Consider the following 9,197-nt stretch of genomic DNA (forward strand, 5'->3'; position numbering starts at 1 on the left):
TACCATTGAGTCTGTCATGCAGATTTGCTTCCAGTTTTCCGGGAACAGATACATGTGAACAATAAGACCGCTCATAGTGGGAGGTTTCTTGATGGGAAGGGAGGATCAGTATCAAATCAGTGGCCTTGAGGTACCGGATCTGTTTGACAGGCCGCTGCTGGAAACCTAGACCACTGGGAGAATTTACAAAAGTCATAACATGCAGGATGATTAATGCTTTTTAATACTGCGGATGCCACTATGTCTTTCAGCCATACTCTCCCAAGAACAAGCAAAGGGTTTATTTCATTACACTGCAGTGCATAACGCCTGCGAAATGAATGTTAAGTGAAGTTCATGAAAACAGTGATGATGCATATTCAAGGTATTAGTCCTTGAATTTGGGTACAGGGAACTACACTTAATGAGGAATAGTTTAATTTTCTCTCACATTCACTCAGTAGCTCAGATATCACAGCTCCCACCTTACTCCAAATCCAATTATAAACCTGCAAAATCTTGTCATGGTGTTATTTGTTGTGTAATGGGTCACATTACAAACATGACAAAGCTTGAGAAATACACACAAACTGGAATCTTTTATGTATTTGTCTTCATTATCTGATTAAACCTTCTCTGTTTTCTGTGGAAATACCAACTGTACAGCTCATTCATGCCAACTTAAAACATACATACCCTTCCAAAAATAAATAGAGTTTAGCTCAAATATGATTTAGATGTTGAACTCATTAACCTGTCTCTACCTTTTTGCTTAAGTATTTGTTTGCGCTATATAAAACCGATATTATTATTATTATTATTATTATTATTATTATTACTATTATTATTTTTTTTAACCTACACTTTTATTAACAGTGCTATAAGTGCTGAATGTTAGTGAATGATGAGGTCAAAGGTTCATCTGACTGATAATAACTTCACAGAGCTCCATTCATGAACCTCATATTTTGTACAAACAGACACTTAGAAAATTAATAAAGAACCAGTATCTTGGTCTCAAATTTAACAGTGTAACCCCATTACATCCATCAGAATATATTACGTAGATCATTTTGTTTCGTTAAAACATATACGAGCAGATATAAACTCATCGTAAAAATAACACAGCAAGCACAACTTTGCTGGCAGTATTGTCAGCTTGATTTGCTTGTCATTAATTGTTCTTTATTCTTTTCTTTATACTTTTCTTAATTATAAGAGGTGAGAGAGCTGACCCCTTTATATCACAACATAAGGAAACAAATATGTACCACGTGATGTTACTTACTGATCTTTCAGACTTCTGTTAGTTGTAACTTCTACTGTCAAAACATCTTCTCTGGTTGTCTTTTCTTTCCTCTTTCCTGTCCAAATTAGCAAGAGGGTTGTTGCTAAAATAGTAATAAATACATTTAAAATAATGCATTCCTAATGGAGCAACCTTGGCATTTGTAACTTACTGTGATTTTGTTTATTTCATCTGATCTGAATCTGTGAATCCCATTCTCACCTTAAGGATGAGTTGTTCCAGTATGTACAATTAGAGTGAGAGGTCAGGTTTTCCAATATGTGATGTGAATATGAAATCATTAAAGAGCAATTATGCAAATTAACTTTACGTTGTTCTCACTTAAAATATCCTTGTATCACGTGGGCGAGCAGCAAATCTACATCTACATGTCATTCCCCTTCTCTCTTTCCCATCTCGGATCACATGTACTCATTCTTACAGTGTAGTTTCTTCATGTGGAACTCATAACACTAAAGAATGTTACTGCGTTATATAAAAATCACCACCATTTTGAAGCGGTACTGCAAAAAAGTACCATATATGATTTTCAGTAAAACTCCTTTCACACTGACACAGCAAAATATCCATTTTTGTCACAGGCCCACCCACCCACATGCAGATTGCTAACTCCATTTCTCACCTGAAGGTGTGTGATGATGCGGCTTGTGGCAGGTGGTTTGGACAGAGCTGCTGCAGTGTGACTAACAGTTGACGCTGAACAGCATGAACATCCTGTGCATCGCTGAGATCAATGCCTCTCCCACAGTCACCTCTCTATTGTCCTATACATCCATTCACTGACCTGTTTCGTCTGTTATACAGGGTTTGTGATGTAAACTGCAGTTTCCGGGATGACACGATGACTCAGAAAAGCTTCATGTTTGACCTGAAAAATTGCACTTGTTATGAAAGAAGTCCAATTATCAGTGCAGTGGAGCATTGCACCATGACTCAGCAAAACCAAACCTAAGGCCAAAAAAAAAAAAAAAAACCTTATATAAACTTGGAATCGTCACCATTTAACCTCATTTTTAATTCTCTTTCCAGGCAACATGGACAGACGCGCAGACACCCCCCCCCCCCCCCCCCCCCCCCAGCGCCAATGACATCACCATCATCCGTGGGAGCCAGGGCTGCCATTCATGACAGTGGTGTGTATTCCTGTGTGTGTGTGTGTTTGTGTGTTTGTGGGAGCCTCTGTCTCTGCGTGTCACTTCCTGGGAGAGAATAGAACAGGAAGCCAGAGTGAGAGCCGACAACAAGCACTTGCCTTACCTCCACAAGGAAGCCTTTCTCCCCTGAGGAGGCGTGTGTGTGTGTGTGTGTGTGTGTGTGTGTGTGTGTGTGTGTGTGTGTGTGTGTGTGTGTGTGCGTGTGTGTGTCACTCCTGCATTCATGCTGCAGAATGCTTGTGTTGGTTCAGGATTTACGTGAGCCGCTACAGTTTCCATTCCCTTTTAACTAAAGTATGACCCTTTTAAAACCTTTCGAGGAACACTCTTGAGATTTATCTTTTTGCTAATTGATAAATGTTGCCTCTAGAAAGTTAATTTATACCCAAAGGTCACGCTCTAGTGCCATCTGTAATGGCCTACTGGAGTGACTACAGCAAAGTTTATTTAAGTGAGATAGTTAGAAATTCAGCTCATATATGGTATTTGAATGAGATTAAAAAAAAAAAAAAAAAGTGAGTGAGTGAGTGAGGCAGAGTTGTGCAGGTGCTGCAAACGCTCCAGTGATTTTCAGTTTTTCTCCTGATATATGGCGGTATGGATCTGTTATTTTATGCTGTTTAAGTATAAAAGTATATAGACTGTGTGGCCTTGTTTTTTATTGTAGTTAAACTAACACTTCTCTAATGTCTATGTACGTGATGACATTTTTAGACGAGTGCCAAAAAGGTATGGTTCCTTATGTGTTTGCTTTTGATTTATTGTTCTATGAGTAAAAAATGGAAAATAATATTGATTTATTGATTTATTTTCCATGTACTTAACATTGATCAAAGACATAATAAAAGAGTAAAGGTGCAAGGAGAGGCAGAAAGCCTAAAATGGCTTGATGATAAGATGCTATGTTTTTTTTAACTTTTTTATTGTGTTCTGGGACTGGGATTGTTTTCAGGCGTACCCTTGTGGATTGGCTGGTATGAACCACAGCAGGTGTCTTATACTTGTGTTAAACATCGGTGATAATTTACGTTTTTGTTCATCCTCTATAGCCTCAGTAGGTGAACATAACAGAAGGAAGACCTAAAAGGTTAGACAATCTAACAAACTTTGAACCTTTGTTTGCTGAGACTGCTTTTAATCATGCCACTTTTCTGTCTGCTGTGCTGTATTATGTGAAACTCCGTGACAATAGCACCAATTTTTGAATATGACCCTGACCTCTGACCTTACTAGAGTTAAGACTGAAGAGATGCAGGCGTTCCCTGGCACAGAACCCACTCCTGAGCTCTTAAATGCTATGTTGCCCTCTTGTGCTCATGACTAGTATTACAGGAGCTGTGTTCTAACCACATATGACAGCTTGACAAAATATTATGTCATAAACATACATCCTGCTGTGAGATCATATCACTTCATATCACAAGTTTTGGTATGAGGTGTTCATATCCTTACTCTCCCCCAAATGCCCCCCTCCTCCCTCAGCAGCAGGCCATCATCAAGACCAGAGCAAAGGTTTTTCACTCTGCATGTGTTTCGTGTCAGACCTTCTCACACCTTGGTCGTCACAGGTCATCTGACACCCACCTTTTAAACACCTGTAATAGCCCGCAGGACAATACAGCACTTTACAGTAGCCCTGTTGTCATGACAACCTGGCAGGTTATATAAGTGCTGGGCACCGGTTCCCACAAACAGCGGCGCGTAGAGGTCTTTGTGCTCTGACATTGCACACACTGTCACTGTTTGTAAATCCATCCAGTTGTATGAGCTCCTCTCCTCATGTGTCAGGGGAAACCACTTAGGAAGATAGCCACTTAGTCCTGTGAAAATCTGATTTGTGTTTACGTGACAGGAGACAGTGGGCATGATTTAGATCAAAGTGTCATTAAAAACTCCAACGACAAGTGAATTTTAGGGTTTTTTTATTAGGAAAATAAAACATTAAAATCTCATTTCCGTGCAAGTTCAAGGCAGACTTCCTCTTCATCATTGTCACATGGACATAAGTGTCTGTCATGTGCACGTATATACCTGCAGGACAGGTGTATTCAACTTAGAACCATAGATCAGAGGATGTTAAATGAGCTGTTGTTGGAGTCTAAGGGTGTGTTCACAATAAGAATGTATACAGTTCATTCACAGGGGCTTTCCACACTGTTGTCATGTGATTCTTCTGTGTTTTTCCCTGCAGGATCAAGGCGACAAAGATAAAGCTGTGAGTATATCCGTGCGTGGTTTAGAATAGTTCACATCATTACATATTATGTGATGTCTAAAATAACTGCGCTTCAGTACGCAGCTGACAACGCCCTGTAAGTATTCCTCCTAATACATGTGCTGTCAGTCTCGTTCGTTGTAATGTCTGTGTTCTGCTGGAGTTTCTGTCTGCTGCTAGGGGCATCGAGTCCGCTTTTCACGTGACAGGCATCCATGTCACTCTGCTGCCATGACAACCACATTTAAGTTTAAGGCAGACTTCCTCTTCATAAAAAGCACGTTCTGCTCTTCTGACAGGACGCCTCATATACTGACAGCGTGACTCATGGATGCACTGTGGGGAATGTAGCATGCTGTTTTTTTGTCACTTGGATAGAGTTTGACTGCACTCAACGTATCTGCTGGTGATGTGGAGCTGTTTTGTGGATGCATGGCTTTTCATAGTACTGTTGCTTTCATTACACTTGTATTGTGACGTGATTGTGACTGTGGCTACAGGCATCAGCATGTACTTTATTATAATATGTCACAAGAATTTAGATTTTTGTAGTTGTTATTTTCCTATTACTAAGTAGTAGTGAATCTATTATTTTTGGGCCCAAACTCAAACTTTCTTCTTCACTGGAGAATAGTATTATTGTTATGTTATGTTATGTTATGTTATGTTATGTTATGTTATGTTATGTTATGTTATGTTATGTTATGTTTGAGCATATATTAAAACCAAAAAATGTTGTTGTACTTTAAACCCTTTGACACTTGAAGATGTGCTGTAAAATGTTAAGTGTACCCCAAATTAAGGTTGTTTTATAACAGTGTTTTGTTTATTTTATTTTATTTTTTTTACTGCCCTTGGTTTTTCTTTATCTAACTATAATAACCCTCACTTCTCCAGTATGAGGTGAAATAGAGCCTTTGGCACACATGAAATAAAAACTACAATTGTAAACTTTATACTGATGTTTTGTTAGACTTCAGCTCCTGTTAATGTGTAACTGCTATTCCTTTTATTATGCTGTTATGTTGTATATGTATATCCACTCCCGCCATTATATTATGATGGTTTAAAGATAGAGCTAAAGATAGAAAAGGCTTTGCACTTAGAAAGAATGCATACTCCCAAGGCTGTGGATTCAGATCTGTTACAAACATAATGGAATAAGTCATTGAGTGTGTTTGCTTGTTAGAAGGAAAATAAAAGAAATGAAAAGAACATTAAATACAACTGTCTCTCACCGCTGCAGCTGTGGTCCGACACCAAAGCATCTTCCTCCAGAAGCTGGTTTCACGTGGTGGTTTAGATTTGTGTTCCCGTTGTCTAGCACCATTTGAAATCAGTGTTCTTGGGGACAGGAGGACAGCTCTGGCAGTGAGGGAGCCTCAGGAGGACAAGCCGAGCTCTGCCCCTCCTCCTCTGTCTCCATTAAAAGATAACTGATTTCCTCTGGTGCTTAGAGTCCACTCCTGTCTTCTAGCACCATTTGAAATCGGTTATAGAACTGTGGATCAGTGCATCAGTGGGTCTCCAGTGAAATCCGGGATGAGCAGGAGGGCTCCAACTTGGTTGTGGATGTTGCCATTTATCTTTTTTTGTTTCTGAAAATTAAAGATTAGTTTTATATCTATTACAGGCCACTGTAAACTAGTGTCTTCTGACAGCCACTAGAACCTATCAGTTATGTTACCAATAACTTCTTGTAGACTTTTTTTTTTTTAACTGCAAACAATAAAACACTACAGATTTTACACTACTGTATTTTTGGATTATTTTCTATCCTGTTCTCTGTAAGACTAAATCACAGGTGTCAAACATGCGGCCTGGGGGCCAAATCTGGCCCGCCAAAGGTTCCATTCTGGCCTGCGGGATGAAAGTGCAAAAATCAACCTGAACAGTCCAGATTGTCAAAATCATTTTGGTTCAGGTTCCACATACAGACCAACGTGATCTACAGTAAAAATAACAACACAATAACCCATAAATAACGACGACAAATTTTCATTGTGAAAAATTATGTGGAAAAAATTTAAGTGAAAAAACCCAAAAACATTACACTGTGAAAATATTTACATTTACAAAACTATTCTTTCACAATAAAATGCAAATAAATACATAAATAAAAACAAAGACGAACAACCGGAAATGTGCAATTTTAACAATATTCTACCTGTTACTAAATGTTTTTGATTTATGGATCCACTGTGATCTATAGTAATAAGAGATGTAATATTGTAGAAATTGTTCAAATTTTAGTCCCAAAATCCAAAATTTTAACAGCATAATGCCTGTTACCAAATGTTTATGTAACATTGTGTGTAATGTAAATAATAAGTCGAGGCATAATATTGTTGAAATTGCACTGATTTTTCAAATGAAATTTCAGTTTTTTCAGGTTATTCACATCTTTTTTTGTAAAATGTAAATATTTTCATAATTTAATTGGGGTTTTTTGGACTAAAACCAAAAGAAAAACTTGTATTTGTCATTATTTATAGGTTATTAAGTCATTATTTTACTGGTCTGGCCCACTTGAGATCAAATTGGGCTAAATATGGCCCCTGAACCAATATGAGTTTGACACCCCTGGTCTAAATGTTTCCATGTGGTGCAAATGAAGAGGATCAGAGGCCATAGGTTTACATGCAAAAGTCTTAAATTGAGGTTTTGACGGCAGAAGATATCAAAGCACAAGGCAACACCAAGATCTGACAAAGAATGTCTCATCAAAAAGCCATCTTACAGTTACTTTCATGCACATATATGGCAAAGTTTTACAACCACTGAGGTACAGAACAGCTGTGAGAATGCCTTTCCTCAGCAGTGTTTGCAGAAATTATGTGTATGTCAAGTCTATGAAGTATTTATGACAAGCTCAGTGAACATGATGAGTAAAGGGTAAAGGGTCATATCGAGTATTATTCAGAGGTCGTCTGGGTACCGTTTGTGATATTATAAGATCAATCCTTTCCACCAGACACAGAAGAAACTGAGGCATCTGGAAGTGAACATGACCTGTAAATGTTTGGGTATTTACTCTGTTAAGCACAATGTTCTTGAAAATGTTCTTACTAACAGATCATTGACAGATCCATGTGCACCCAAATCCCACCCTGAGATATAAATATACTGTGAATAAGGGCTCAGTTCCAAAAACTGCAAAAAGAAACTCAATATCACCCTGTTTTTGTGTGTGTGTGTGGTTTGTAGTGATGACTCACCGTAACAAAATGCCTCCCCGTCTAAGAGACAGTCAACAATTTGTATGTTTACAAGCACATTATCATGAAAGTACTGGCACTTGTTTGGGTCTATTTTTAATGCTGGATTAAGCAGTTTTCAAGCTTGAGTGTGTTCCCCAACAACCAGATGCTGTATGTGTTACACTGAGTAAAATATAATTAACATTGTTGCTTGTGCTAATTAAAAAACATGTCAATAACAGTGAAGACCTGTGGAATAGAGAACAAAGATCTAACAGGTATTAACATGATGAAAAGTATCCAAAAATCAATGACATAACCAGACAATCAGCATAGCATAGCATATAATCACAGCATATCCTCATGGTACAGATTAGTGACAGAGGTTGCATGACTTTAGCTGTAGCCTAAATAATGCTGTAAAAAGGTCCAATGCATCTTGTTGTACTGTCAGAGAAAACCGGAAAACCTAAAGTAATAGTGATGGTGATAAAGTCTAGATTGGTTGGTAAAACTGCTCTGTTAAACTGTCATTACAGAGTCTGTTTTCTCTCTTTATAGCTTGTAGCTCTTGTGTCACATGAGGCTACATTTAGCGTTTACTATTCAGCCTAAATGACACCAAATTAGCTGCAGTTTAACAAGGATTATATTGTCTCACTTCATTCCTCTGTGTCCACAGAGCCGCAACAACCTCAGCCACAAAAAGTCAAGATGTGCATGTTACTGTTATATGATACTCTCCTCTTCCTCCTCTGTTGCACTCAGCTGAAAATCAAAAGCAGAATAGTTGTTTTATCACAATGTGGAAGCCTTCAGTGTTTCAGACTGAAGTGCAGCTGTGTCTTAATGTACTGGTGTCATCCAGCTGTGGATAAGTAGGATATTGTAGATCTAGAGTAGTTTCATAGTCCATCAATCTTAAGAGCAATACTCTCAATGTGGATTTTTCTTCCTCTTGGATACAACATTTCTTTTGGCATTTTGATGCAGTGCTTCAAGGTCTGCATCATAGTACACCTCCTCAGGCAGCAACATTAGAAAGCACCACGTGAGTCCAGCAGTAGTCATATTAGTCACATAATTCGTAAAAGGAGAAGCAATGAAAAGAATGCAAAAAATAAAATAAAATATTCAACGGATCATCAGTGTCATTGTTATCAGCTGTGTACAAACTACAAATACTTATTGCTTTACTAAAGTAGGTTTTTCAAGTATCAAGTGTTTTCTATTGATCAGTTTTTTCTTACTTAAATTCTGTACATTTTAACAAGAATATCTGTGCTTTCTGCTTCTTGTATTTTCAAAACAGTCCTGTTAATTCTTGCAACATTTTATTT

General features: G+C 37.9%; 1 long non-coding RNA gene across 1 annotated transcript; it reads left to right on the plus strand.

Annotated features, from left to right (window-relative positions):
• The first annotated feature begins 1,625 nt into the window (after nt 1-1,625).
• On the plus strand, nt 1,626-5,613 carry LOC115429272 (uncharacterized). The gene is made up of 2 exons (XR_003936754.1): nt 1,626-2,421; nt 4,634-5,613. It is a non-coding gene; the product is annotated as an uncharacterized LOC115429272 (long non-coding RNA).
• Nucleotides 5,614-9,197: the final 3,584 nt, after the last annotated feature.

The sequence above is a fragment of the Sphaeramia orbicularis genome, chromosome 12 (assembly GCF_902148855.1).
Source record: "Sphaeramia orbicularis chromosome 12, fSphaOr1.1, whole genome shotgun sequence".
Classification (NCBI taxonomy): Eukaryota; Metazoa; Chordata; class Actinopteri; order Kurtiformes; family Apogonidae; genus Sphaeramia; species Sphaeramia orbicularis.